Source organism: Sabethes cyaneus, chromosome 3 (assembly GCF_943734655.1).
Source record: "Sabethes cyaneus chromosome 3, idSabCyanKW18_F2, whole genome shotgun sequence".
Taxonomy (NCBI): Eukaryota; Metazoa; Arthropoda; class Insecta; order Diptera; family Culicidae; genus Sabethes; species Sabethes cyaneus.
In genome coordinates this window covers 2,127,429-2,140,407 of record NC_071355.1, presented here as the reverse complement: position 1 = coordinate 2,140,407, position 12,979 = coordinate 2,127,429, and positions in this window count along the sequence as shown.

Below are 12,979 nucleotides of genomic sequence, written 5' to 3'. Positions count from 1 at the left end.
AAGGGGCAGCACGAAGAGCTCTCGAGAGAATCTGTGATGTCACAAATGTATCTATAGGTGTACTCACAGTTGACTTCTACTCAATTCAGTATAAGTTTTACCAGCAGACTTTTTTTTTACTCCAATACAGCAACCCGCAGCAGCATAACACAGCAACAAACAGCAACCACAAGCGCCGAATTTCGGCCTAATAACAGCTCAAACAATAGCCACTTCTGGAAACGTAGTACCAGTTAAATAAAATCACTTTATCTACGTTTATTCTAGCACAATTCCACCAATAAACATCACTTAGCCTGTAAAAATACGTTATCACTAGCAAACAAGTTAGTTATGAAATTATCTTGCAATTAAACACAATAAATTCATAATAAATACGCGGACGATAGAAATATCGAATCATCCGGCGTGATACCAGTGATGCCAGTCAGTTTGTGTTTTATTTGTATGGGAGCCCCCCTTCTAGAGGGGGAGGGGTCTCAAACAACTATAGAAAAAAATCCTGTCTCTAGAAACCCCCACATGCCAAATTTGGTTCCATTTGCTTGATTAATAGTCAAGTTATGAGGAAATTTGTTTTATTTGTATGAACCCCCCCCCCCCCTTAAAGGAAGGAGATGTTTTAATTTACCATAGAAAAAATATCTGCCTCCGAAAACCTTCACATGCCAAATTTGGTTCGATTTGCTAGATTAGTTCCCGAGTTATGAAGAAATTTGTGTTCCATTTGTATGGGAGCCCCCCCTTCTAGAGGGGGGAGGGGTCTCAAACCATGCTAACAACATTCCTCACATCAAACGCAATGTGTATGCCAAGTTTCATCAAAATCCGTCGAGCAGTTTGCGAGTCTATACCGGACACACGAACAGCATTTCATTTTTATATATATAGAAGATTTACGCCCTAGTTGTTCCTGCTTCCCCGGATAAGGCAACGAAGACATCCAAATTCACCAAGCGAGACGCCAGCAAACAGGCGCACATGCGCAGATTATTCTGTGTTTAACAGATATTTGAAAGAAATCGCCTATGCAGAATCTGTGTGCATAGAATAATGATTTTCACCAATTACACAGATTAAACAGATTTTTGAAGAATCCATCAACTCCCCAGCGAACGATATGGTTTTGGCTGCTATGCCTTTTGCTTTTTTATCGGCAGGAAAGGTTGTATTTGATTGCATTGCATTGCTTCTGCTTGCCTGCCTTTTGCTGCGCATCGTCATTCGGTCAGCGGCTTTGGTTGGCGACACATCGGGCAGGCAGCTTTCGAGTTGCAACATTGCTTGCCTTACGGTGCGCATCGTCATTCGGTCAGCCAGAGCCGGCGTTTAGGCCGGCAAACCCGTGCGATCGCACAGAACCTTGCGCTTGATGATGACTAGAAAAAAAATGTTAAAAAAGTCTAGTAGATAATCTCGGGCTGTTCAGAAATATTTGCATGATTTCCATTGATTCCCTTTCTCCTTCATTTAAATGCAGAGTGTAAAGTGTTTAAAAAAAATCGATGAAATCCGGCCTCGCTGGTTTGAAATGGGTCGTTACATCATGTGTCAAACGGCTCGGCTAGAAAATAGACGATGTTGTAATGTCCAAGCTCAATAACCTTTTTCGAACCAATTACGCTTTGGGACATATCACAGAGAGTTTGCAGAAAGTAGAGGTGGTGTTCATACCAAAGGGAGTTGAATATCCGCAAGGTGATTTTAAAGAGTTCTCCGTTGCATGGAAATCAACATACACACCAACACGGCAAATCTACGGAAAACCCACTGCACTGTGTAGTGACGTCAATTGAGAAATCACTCAAATATCAGGAGACGGCACTTTGTGCTTTCCGTGATATCGAAGGAGCTTTCGATTACACGCCCTTCGTTTCAATTATTATGGCTGACTGGAATGGAATTCACCACTTTACAATGAAGTAGATTCAAGCAATGCTTTTGAGCAGAGAAATCACAGCAGCATTGGGAAATACGTCGGTCAAGGTTTTTGGTGATCAAAGGATGCCCACGAGGAGTACTCTCCTTCTCGTTCTGTACACTAATGGTCGATGCACTCCTTTACAAGATATCGCATCTTGGTTATGAGACTATTGCTTAGGACTTCTAGGCAATCATAGGACTGACTGAAGTTTTTGGAGCGTCTTAGTAGAATACAAAACCTAAAACAGACACTGAGGAAGCCTGCAAGTCGTAGGCGAAATAAGTATCTGTCGTGAATAAAATACACATAGTAGAATTAAATTGGATAAGTTTTCTTATTTTTTTTTTAAATCATAGGACTTCTAACTGGACACTGTTCCGCTCTTTATGATTGAAATAATATCGGATGATTCCGATACCTGCCGCTTTTGTAGCTCTGAACTTGAATATTCAGTGCATCTGCTTTAAAATAACGGGGCTCTTGTTTTATCTAGGCATAACTTCTTCGGAAGTTTCATTCCTAGTGCCAAATTCTCAAAGGGTCATTGATTTTATTAACCATGTACTACCGAATCGGGGCTCAAGAATACAGCTATCTAGCTCAACTACAACAATAACTTTGATAGAGCAATCGGAGCCTCACAGTGACCTTTTAATCCATGCGATTGTGGCAAACAAGAAAAAGCCTCGCTACTCTGCGCCGTGTAACGTCGGCTCTGCGGTCAGCGGCTTTGGTTAGCGACACATCGGGCAGGCAGCTTTCGAGTCACATCCGTGCCATCATTTTAAAGGTTTTATTTGAAACATTGCTTGCCTTACGGTGCGCATCGCCATTCGGTCAGCGGCTTTGGTTAGCGACACATCGGCAAGCAGCTAGCTTGCGACACAAAACATCATCGTAACATAACATCATAAACATAAAAGTCAATCTTGATTACAGATCCTACCAGTAGCGATTGTCCGGTAAACAGTATTCCCACCATTAATACACACACCAATAACCTGACAATGGACACCTCGAGCCAGAAATTTGAGAATTCGAGATTAACAAACGGGCCTTTTCAGGTCCACCATTTGAAATAGCTGAAGAGTTGAAATTATGAATTTCTCACATGTAAGAACACAATCCTTTAATGCGCAACTTGGGCATCTATCCAGCTTTCCACGAGCGATAATGGCGGATATTGAGCACAAGTGGGCACAATCTTTTGACATTCATTGGAGAAGCGTCGAGTTCGCCCTGACGGCGTTACTATGGATACATTCATGATTGTTTGTTGTTCGAGTGTAAAAATGTAAACATTGTTTAGTATTGCAGATCAGCTGAAGTGAAACATAACTAAACAGATTCAATAGTATAGTGGTTTGCGGCCATAATTTGCTGAAGGCACTGGCTCAGAATACTTTTTCACAATCGTGCGAATTAAACATTCGAAACATTACACATTAACGCAAACATTAACTTCATGTTGGTCGAGCCTTTGTCAAGTTTGCTCTCGAACAGCGTCTCGACTTAATAAGAAACTTTCCGTTGCGTATTTGGACATTCTCCCTGAAATTTGCGAAAACTGGGAAGCCACAATCCATAAAACTTGTTGTTCGTTCTCTTTAGCTGATCTGCAAAATTGAACAATGTTTACATTTTTACATTCGAACAACAAACAATCATGAATGTATCCATAGTAACTCCGTCAGGACGAACTCGACGCTCTTCCAATGAATGTCAAAAGATTGTGCCCACTTGTGCTCAATATCCGCCATTATCGCTCGTGGAAAGCTGGATATAATAAACTAGCTGACCCGACAAACTTCGTACTGCCACAAATTAAACTGTGTTGCGCATAAATCGTGAATCTCGGATGACCTTTGTCACAATCTCTAGTTTTACCATTTTCTGAGGAGTTCATGGGTGGTTTAATATACAAATTTTCCTCACAGTAAAGTAGAAAACAACTCCTCCCATTGCTTAGCCTGATAAAATAAAGCGGATAGCATTAAAATATTCGCCATGATTATATAACATTTTGCCGAACAACACTTCTCGGTCGACCATAACGCAGAATACCGTTTCGCGAAAAACCTTACGCGGGATGTACCATTTCACGGAAAATGTTTTCGTGGAAAGTACCATTTCGCAGGGGTTATCCTCTCCTTACCCGCTGTCGCTCGTTCGGACCCAACTGAAGGAAAGTAATAGAGCTCAGTAGACCTCCTGAAAAGGGGAGGGGTTCTAATTCATCATAAAAAAAAAATCTTGCCTCCAAAAACTTTCACATGCCAAATTTAGTTCCATTGCTTGATTAGTTCTCGAGTTATGCAGAAATTTGTATTTCATTTGTATGGGAGCCCTCGCTCTTAGTGCGGAGAGAGGTCTCTAACCATAATGCAAATTTTCACGCCGATCGGTTCAGTAGTTTTCGATTCTATAAGGAACATACGGACAGATAGACAGACAGAAATCCATTTTTATAGGTGTAGATTATTCCGAGGAGTTTGACTACATTACTGAAGCTCAGCCTGACAGTTAGACATCAGTATAGGGGGAGTAACAATATGTTTTTTTCGCCTAAGGAATGGTATAACGATTATTTTTGTGTGGTTTATATTGAGCCACCCTTGTAAACATCATAACATGGTGGTGTTTATAGCTGCTAGCTGCTGAAATAATCTCAGACACGGTCTCCAACACGAATAATATTCTACTGTATACTTACAGTACTGAAGCCAGTCTCATCAGCGTTCCATATTCGGCTCGGGGGAAGCTGACCACTATTGTAAATATCTTGGAGCAGTTCGAAAAAGCGGTTAACGCTGGATCGGTTAAATCAGGAAACCAGCCAACCAATCACGTCCCGCGCGTTGTTTCTTTCGGCAAAAGAGGATGACTCACCTGGTTTTTCTCTGCTAGTTGAAAAGTTCTCCGTAGTTCTCCTCTTGTCACTCCCAGGTCATCATACTGGCTCATTTCCAGGGCATACCTCACTAATTCATCTTCCTGGATAGCATTAAAGACGGGAGAAATACTTCCCAGCTGTGCTAACCAAGGCAAAGATCCATTTTTGCTAGAGCGGTAGATGCTGAGCTGTCGCGAAAGGGGTTTTCTTGGTATTTTGTATATACTTGCAGCTTGCCCCTTCCAAGACTCCAAGACCGTCGGTCGATTTTTCTAACGTAATTCCGCGGCATCTTGACCGGTTCTTTAAGAGCGAATCGAATTTAAACAATACCGTATTTTTCACCGACGCTTTTTCGTTTGTTTACACGCGCATGGGTTGCTTAGATCGACGAACGTTTGATTGACTGCAAGCATTTGGCTTAGCAAATTCATGCTCCGCACGGCGTATTTTGACCAGCCTCAAGTTGTTTGATAAAAATTGTTTAAATCAAACAAAAAACAATTTAATTGAGTAATATTACTTGGGATGCTGAATCACAAGATGCTTGTTCAACAGAAAAGCAGTTTACAATCTACGAAAAGAGCTGTGAAAATTGTAAGAAATAAGCCTGAACAACTATTATATTAAATAATGTGTATTTCAGCAAATATAACAGTGGTGAATTTCGCGCCCACTGGGCATTTTACCTTCAGTTACCCTATGGAGTGTTGAATCGGAATATAAAATTAGATACACACGCGAAAAGGAAGGCCAAACAGCAACGGTGAGATGAGCCCCCGGCATCGATCCACTCCGCAGTAACAGTGGTCATAGGTTTTAAAGGCTCCCCTAAGCAGGAATTACAATACTTTTCCCGGCAGTGAGTAAGCCAAATTAATCTGGAATTCTCCCATCCTCATGGAAATTGCAATGTTTTACGCGGCGCGGCGGTAAGCGACGAACCGTTTTCGCTTACGTTGAAAGGTTTAAAATTGTGCAACTTCGCTGCATTTAGTATGGGAATAGGAAAGGTGCGATCTCTTAGTTTGTTTGTAATGCGCTTGCCTGGAGGGGACGCTCCCCGCTTCTGTCAGACGGGGGCTGAAACCTGCTCTAAACGAGCTGGAATTCCACGGCACGAAATAGGTTCGGTCTGGGCCGGGCCGATTCCGTTGCAAAATGTGAGAAATGTCACATTTCATTCCGTATGCACCACATATCAGCGATCGGAAGCCATGGCCGAACGCCCGCCCGCCCTACCGGGCTGATCGTAGCTAAATTTTAATTTTTCTATTCGGAAACCAGCAACCGGGCGCGATGGATCGTAATCTTTACAGCTCGGGGCTCGAGATAACAACCAAGTGATGCTGTGTTCCCTTCGCTTTAATCCCTTCGGCTGCCGGTTGATGATAGCAAGTGAATGTCACTTTCTACTGGTCACTTGACCGAGGCGGCATTGAATTGCTTGCATGGCGCTGGACTGCCAAGGTTGGCATAGTTGGATATCAAGTTCGTTATAAAATCAGCCAGAAAATGTTCACCAGCTAATAAACCAGCCCGATAAAAAAACGCACAAACAATTAAACCAATCGAAGTCGGATGAATGATGAGCTTTAGGAGGTTTTTACGCCACTAATATGAGCTGCTGCACGCATGGAACGATATTAAAACTGCAAAACAAGAAAAAAAAATGACGCAAGCACGGTAGGCACTTGTTATAAAATAAAAATGCGTTTCATAAAATGCCGACTAGCGTCGTTGTTCAACCGGTGTCATTAAGTACAAATGTCGACCGTAACTTTCTCCGTTTTTTTGTTGTCTTTGTTGCACCGCTCGTATCTAAGTTTAATGCAGATGGATTTGACATTTGTGTTCACTTTTTTTTGTACCTCCGAAGCCATATACAAGTTAACAAATATCTTTGCTAATGATTGTTCATTCATGCTTTATCGATTGATTTCTAAGTATGAATGTTTTCTGCATTCGAGTGCAATAGCGGATGTTACTATCACCGAACAATCAGCAAACGACGTAATTGAGCCTCTCCTATAGGTTATGTAGTCGGGCACTGAACGGTTCAATTGCAGTTGCATTTTTTAGATTACATCTGGAGCGATTGTGGTAACGGTTGCTGAAGCTTTTCAGGCGGTGAAAAGCTGCCCTTCAAAGGAAAATTATGTAACTTAGGGTCAATTGTTCAAAGCAACCTCTGGAGTCGAGAAAATTTATTCTTTCGCATTCGAAATGCTACATTTTATACTGGAAGGTTAACACTAATCTGCTGGATTTCACGTCGAATTGCATCTCGCAACTATAGCAGATAGTTCAAATTGATGTAATTTACACGGATTTAAAAGCAGCGTTTGATCGAATAGACCATCGAACACTTTTACGAAAGCTTTCTCGACTTTGTGCATCACAACATTTCATAGAACGGCTGAGTTTCCGCCCCATTCTCAAACAAATCGGGGGTAACACAAGGCAGCAATATGTGCTCTTTGCTTTTCTCGCTGCACTTTAGCGACGTGGCATTACTTCTGGGTGATGGAAGTAAGTTGATGTACGCGGACGATGAAATTATTTCTACCTATACGGTCCATTGAAGACTGTCGCAATCGCCAAAAGCTTCCGGGTGTTTCTGTTTACTGGCTGTACAAGAACTGGCTCATCGTATGCGGCATATGCTCCAAGATCGAAGCGCCTTGCGGAGGGAAATGTAGGCTCGATTTCCAGCTTGAATGTGTTGGATTGATTTTTCCTAGATGTTCCTTAGAGATTCCTTTCTCTCCCACCGGCTTAGTCACTGCCCAAGATGTAAAAAACTGTCGCGCGTGTGAAATATATTTGTAACAAATTGTCAGGAGAATATTTGACACACTCTATTGCGAACAGCTTTCCCCGACGACTAATGCAGCCATGCGTCAACGATTTCGTCCCATCTACCATTAGAAGGCGGAAAATGGAGTAAAGGTAGCATGGATTGAGGGTGGCAAGAAAGAGTAGGGTTTTAAGCGCGGAGAATGGGTCGCTGGATAAAAGATTATCGAGGCCATTACCTTGTCTGAAGTCAATCAGCCAAAAGCTAAATTCATAGCTGTGCACAAATTAAAACAGAAAGACGAAATAAGACCAAATTTGAGTTTAGTTAAATACACAAATTAGTAGGAAGACAGTAGTGAAAGACAGAATTACAGAGAGTTTGAAGGAGGAAAGGAAAGACGTGACTTGAAAAACAAACAAAAGGCATGGTTATTTGGAAATTCTTCGACAATCCGGACTGGTGGCATTGGTGGCTGTCAAATACTGTGTAAAATGTAATCACAGCATTTAGTGAAAACCAGAAACGGCATTGTCAGTTTACTAATTACAGGTGTTGAATTTATCGAGAATCTCTCCTGCACAACACGAATTCCTAAAGCAAAATCAGTTGTTACAAACCTTTGTGAATTCAGCTCTGCAGTTACAGATTACATTTCAAAAGGTTTTCAAAAAGTTGATATACAGGTATAAGCAACGAAGGTAGTCAAAGTTATTTTGAGTCGTATAAAGAGGGGTATCAGAAGAGCTGATTCCCGACTACAAAGCTTCATGATTTTATTAATACTCATAGAATTGCCCAAATGTCGATGAACATACAAAATACAAAAATAACTTTTTTTATAGAGGTGCGTATATGTGCGTGTGTGGAATGGTTAGACTGAAGAGACAAAATTAGATATGAGACTGCCCAAGTAACAATTTTTATGCTATAAAGGCATATTTTATAAGAGTTTTATGGTGGTAGTACTGAAGCTAATTTGTTTTCATAAAGCAACATACTGCATTAAATAAATTTATCTTCAAGATATCCTGAAATGGTTTGGAACGACCTTTTAAAACACTTTCAATAGGCTAGAATAGCGAATAAAATACAATTAAGCTCGGTAGGGGTATAAAAGTGTCAAATAAAACACATTCATTAAAACCAAATGAAAACCCCCAACAAAGGATTCAACTATGTCCTAAATACGTATTAAAAGACTCTTAGCCTTCTGATTATCAGTTTAAATCAATGTTAAAGCAGCTATTGGTTTATCCCAAGCAGCAATATTAGCTTTTTGATAATCTCAATACTGTCTTTACGACCATATTCTTAAATCTTCTTTTAAGTCTCGTAAACATGAAAAGCAATAACAAATCAATGAATAGCCTTACCTAGAACCAGAGAGGGCAACGATAGACGAGAGTATGAACCAAGCTTTAAGATCATCTGCAGATATCTAAGTTTTACTGCACTATATCCTATCGTAGTTTTATAGCGGTCGTTTCGACTTGAATGAAAACTGTATATTTCAAAGCAGCAATTTGATTTTTATTGTACTCTTTAAACGGTTTTTATGACCAAATAAAAAACATCTGCCTAATAATATTTATAAAACCATTTTAATGCCTAGTGCTCTTCAGAAAATTTTTAAAACAAATTTCAGGCAATCTAAAATGCTGCTTTAAACCGACTTGGATGTAGCCTTTGTATTCTACAGGAGTATTTTTTTCAAACTCTATAAGAATAATGTTAAGTTCAAGTAGCTTTATTACACCGACTGAAAGCAGCAATAAAGTCAACTGGATTTTTCGATGCTTGACAGCAGCCAGCATAAATTGATATATCTTTTCGTTCCGCTCTCGAAAACTATAAGGCATGAAACTATGCTAAATATGTTTAACTAGCCAGCTGTTGTTTAAACAACGCAAATAAATTCGATTAGGTAATCTTAATGTCCAGTAACATTATTTTGTCTGCATTCTACAACATGAAAACACATCGATATCAACTTCATTTTTGCTGCTCTAGCTCTGCATTGATGCAATAGCTGGCATTTTTGTTTTAAATTTAACAAAAATAACAGAATATAGCCTAGCATAAAAAACAGAATAATATAACAGAATAATGAATAATGCTGTTCGACGGCTCACCTCGTGTTATATACCAGAGCGAGCGACAAGAATCGGTCCCGCCTATTTTTCGTGGTCCATCATTCCATCATTTGCTTGCTTACTTGCTTAGGTGGCTTGCCGTCCTAAGACAAAGCCTGTTGAACAAAATTTCTCCATGTAACTCGGTTGAGGGCTACCGCTCTCCAATTCCTCGGACACCGAGTACTCTCCGCCAGATCTCGCTCCACCTGGTCTAACCATCTTGCTCGCTGCGCTCCTGGTCGTCTTGTTCCTACCGGATTTGAGGCGAACACCATCTTTGCAGGGCAGTTGTCCGGCATTCTTGCAACATGCCCTGCCCATCGCTTCCGTCCAGCTTTAGCCACCTTCTGGATACTGGGTTCGCCATAGAGCTGTGCGAGTTCATGGTTCATCCTCCGCCTCCATACTCCGTTCTCCTGTACGCCGCCGAAGATCGTTCTTAGCACTCGTCGTTCGAAAACTCCGAGCACTCGCAGGTCCTCCTCGAGCATTGTCCATGTTTCATGCCCGTAGAGAACAACCGGTCTAATAAGCGTCTTGTACAGGGTGCACTTTGTACGGGGACTTAGTCTGCTCGACCGCAATTGCTTGTGGAGCCCATAGTAAGCACGACTTCCGCTGATAATACGCCTCCGAATCTCACGGCTGGTATCATTGTCCGCCGTTACCAGTGAGCCAAGGTAGACAAATTCATCGACTACCTCAAACTCATCGCCGTCGATCAATATACTACTGCCCAAGCGATGTCGTTCGGCCTCAGTTCCGCTGGCCAGCATGTACTTTGTTTCAGACGTATTAGCCTTTAACCCAATCTTTTCTGCTTCGCGCTTTAGTCTGGTTTACTGTTCAGCCACCGCCACAGATGTTCTGCCGATAATATCCATGTCATCGGCAAAGCAGACGAATTGACTAGATTTGTTGAATATCGTGCCCTGCGTGTTGATATCCGCTCGGTTCATAACACCTTGTAGCGCTATGTTGAACAGCAGGCATGAAAGACCATCACCTTGACGAAGCCCTCTGTGTGATTCGAATGAACTTGACAATCCACCCGAAATCCGAACACAGCACTGCGTACCATCCATCGTAGATTTAATCAGTTTGATGAGCTTCCTGGGGAAGCTGTTCTCGTCCATGATTTTCCATAGCTCTTTCCGGTCGATGGTATCATATGCGGCTTTGAAGTCAACGAATAAATGATGCGTGGGAACTCTGTATTCACGGCCCTTTTGGAGGATTTGCCGCAGTGTAAATATTTGATCCGTTGTAGACCGACCTTCGACGAAGCCGGCTTGATAAGTTCCCACAAATCTATTTGCAATTGGTGATAGACGGCGGAAAATGATTTGGGACAGCACTTTATAAGCGGCATTGAGAACGGTGATCGCTCGATAGTTCTCACAGTCCAACTTGTCGCCCTTTTTGTAGATCGGGCAGATAATCCCATCTTTCTACTCCTCCGGTAGCTGTTCCGTATCCCAAATTCTAACAATTAGTCGGTGCAGACAAACGGCCAGCTTTTCTGGTCCCATTTTAATAAGCTCCGCTCCGATGCCATCTTTTCCAGCTGACTTGTTGTTCCTTAGCTGCATGATGGCCTCCTTAACTTCGCCTATCGTTGGGGTTGGCACCTCTTCCCCGTTTGTTACACCGTCGAAATCGCTTTCTCCGCCGCCATGGTTTTCCGCCTGGGCGCCATTCAGGTGTTCGTCGAAGTGCTGCTTCTACCTATCCGTCACCTCACGATCGTCCGTCAGAATACTGCCAGTCTTATTCCGACACATTTCGGCTCGCGGCACAAAGCCTTTGCGGGATCCGTTCAGTTTCTGGTAGAACTTCCGCGTTTCCTGAGAACGATGCAGCCGCTCCAACTCTGCATATTCCTGCTCTTCCAGGTTGCGCTTTTTCTCCCGAAAGATTTGGTTTCGCTGCATTCATCATTTACGTTGAACAAACTGGAGCATTTCAATTTCAGTCTGAACAAAAGAGCAAAGTTACCAGTGAGCCATTCACCTTTTGCTGCCAAAGAAAACTTACGCTACGTATTACTGTAGCATTGCTGATAGATAGATTCGTGTTGCTAAAGAAAACCGAGTGAAAAGCCCTAAGTTCCAAGTTTTCTAAGTTTCGTCAATTACCGAAAACCGTTCTTTTAAGAACGAACAAATTCTTATGTGAAGATGCAAAAGATGTCACTAAAACTGCTAATACTAATACTGCTTATGCGAAGATATAAAAGATTGTTGTTCTCCGCTGATCACAAAAAAGTTCATTGGGCTAGCAATAATTATTAAAACAAAACATTGAGTTTAGTTTTAATGCGTTTTCCTGCGCATTTGTTGCGGTCAATAGTGTTTAAATTGTTGTTAACTTGGTTTTAATTGCTATCACTAGCTCCCGGCAGACAATTTTTCAATGTGACGATTATTGAAATTAAAATTGCTGCGGCACCGCTTGTGTTGCCGTTGGTGGTACATCAGAATAAGAAATTATCAAGCCAATTGGTCGGTGTTAAGTCAGACCGAACCAAGTGACAAAACTTCGATTTTGAGAAAAACGCGTTCAAATTTTGCTGCTGCTGTGTAGTTTAAAGCTACCAATCAACATTCATGTAATATCATTAGAGTAAAATGTAACCTAGGACATTTGCTGTCATTAACTTTTTTTTCAAATTTTGCGACTTGGTCCGGCCTGATTTAACACCGACCAATTAGCAATCAACGAGAAAGGTTAGGATTCCATTTAATTCTCTTGTGACTTTGTTATAGTAGAATTAAACGGAATTTTCCATCGACTTTCTCGTTGATTCCTGAATTGTACCAAGACTTGTTCGATAATAATTGGAAATTATTCCAACCAATCACAAAGCGATAATTTCTAGTACGACCGAGTTATTTTCAATTTTTCAATGACGCGCATTGAAAATCAATAGTTTGCTATATTTCTTATATTTTCCAATTCGATTTTACGATCAATTGTTGTAAATAACTTGGAAATCTATTGAAAATTGATTGAATTATAAGCCGAAACGTGAAAACTTGTCACCACTTTGATGACGTCATTTCCAATAACCAATCACGGAGCGAGAATTCTGGTTAAACATAGGTTCATTATTTTGAATTTTTCAATAGTTCAACATCAAGAATCCATACTTATCTTCATTTGGGTCAATTCTTAGAAGATTTTCCGATCGATTGGTGTAAGAATATTGTAAATCGATCGGG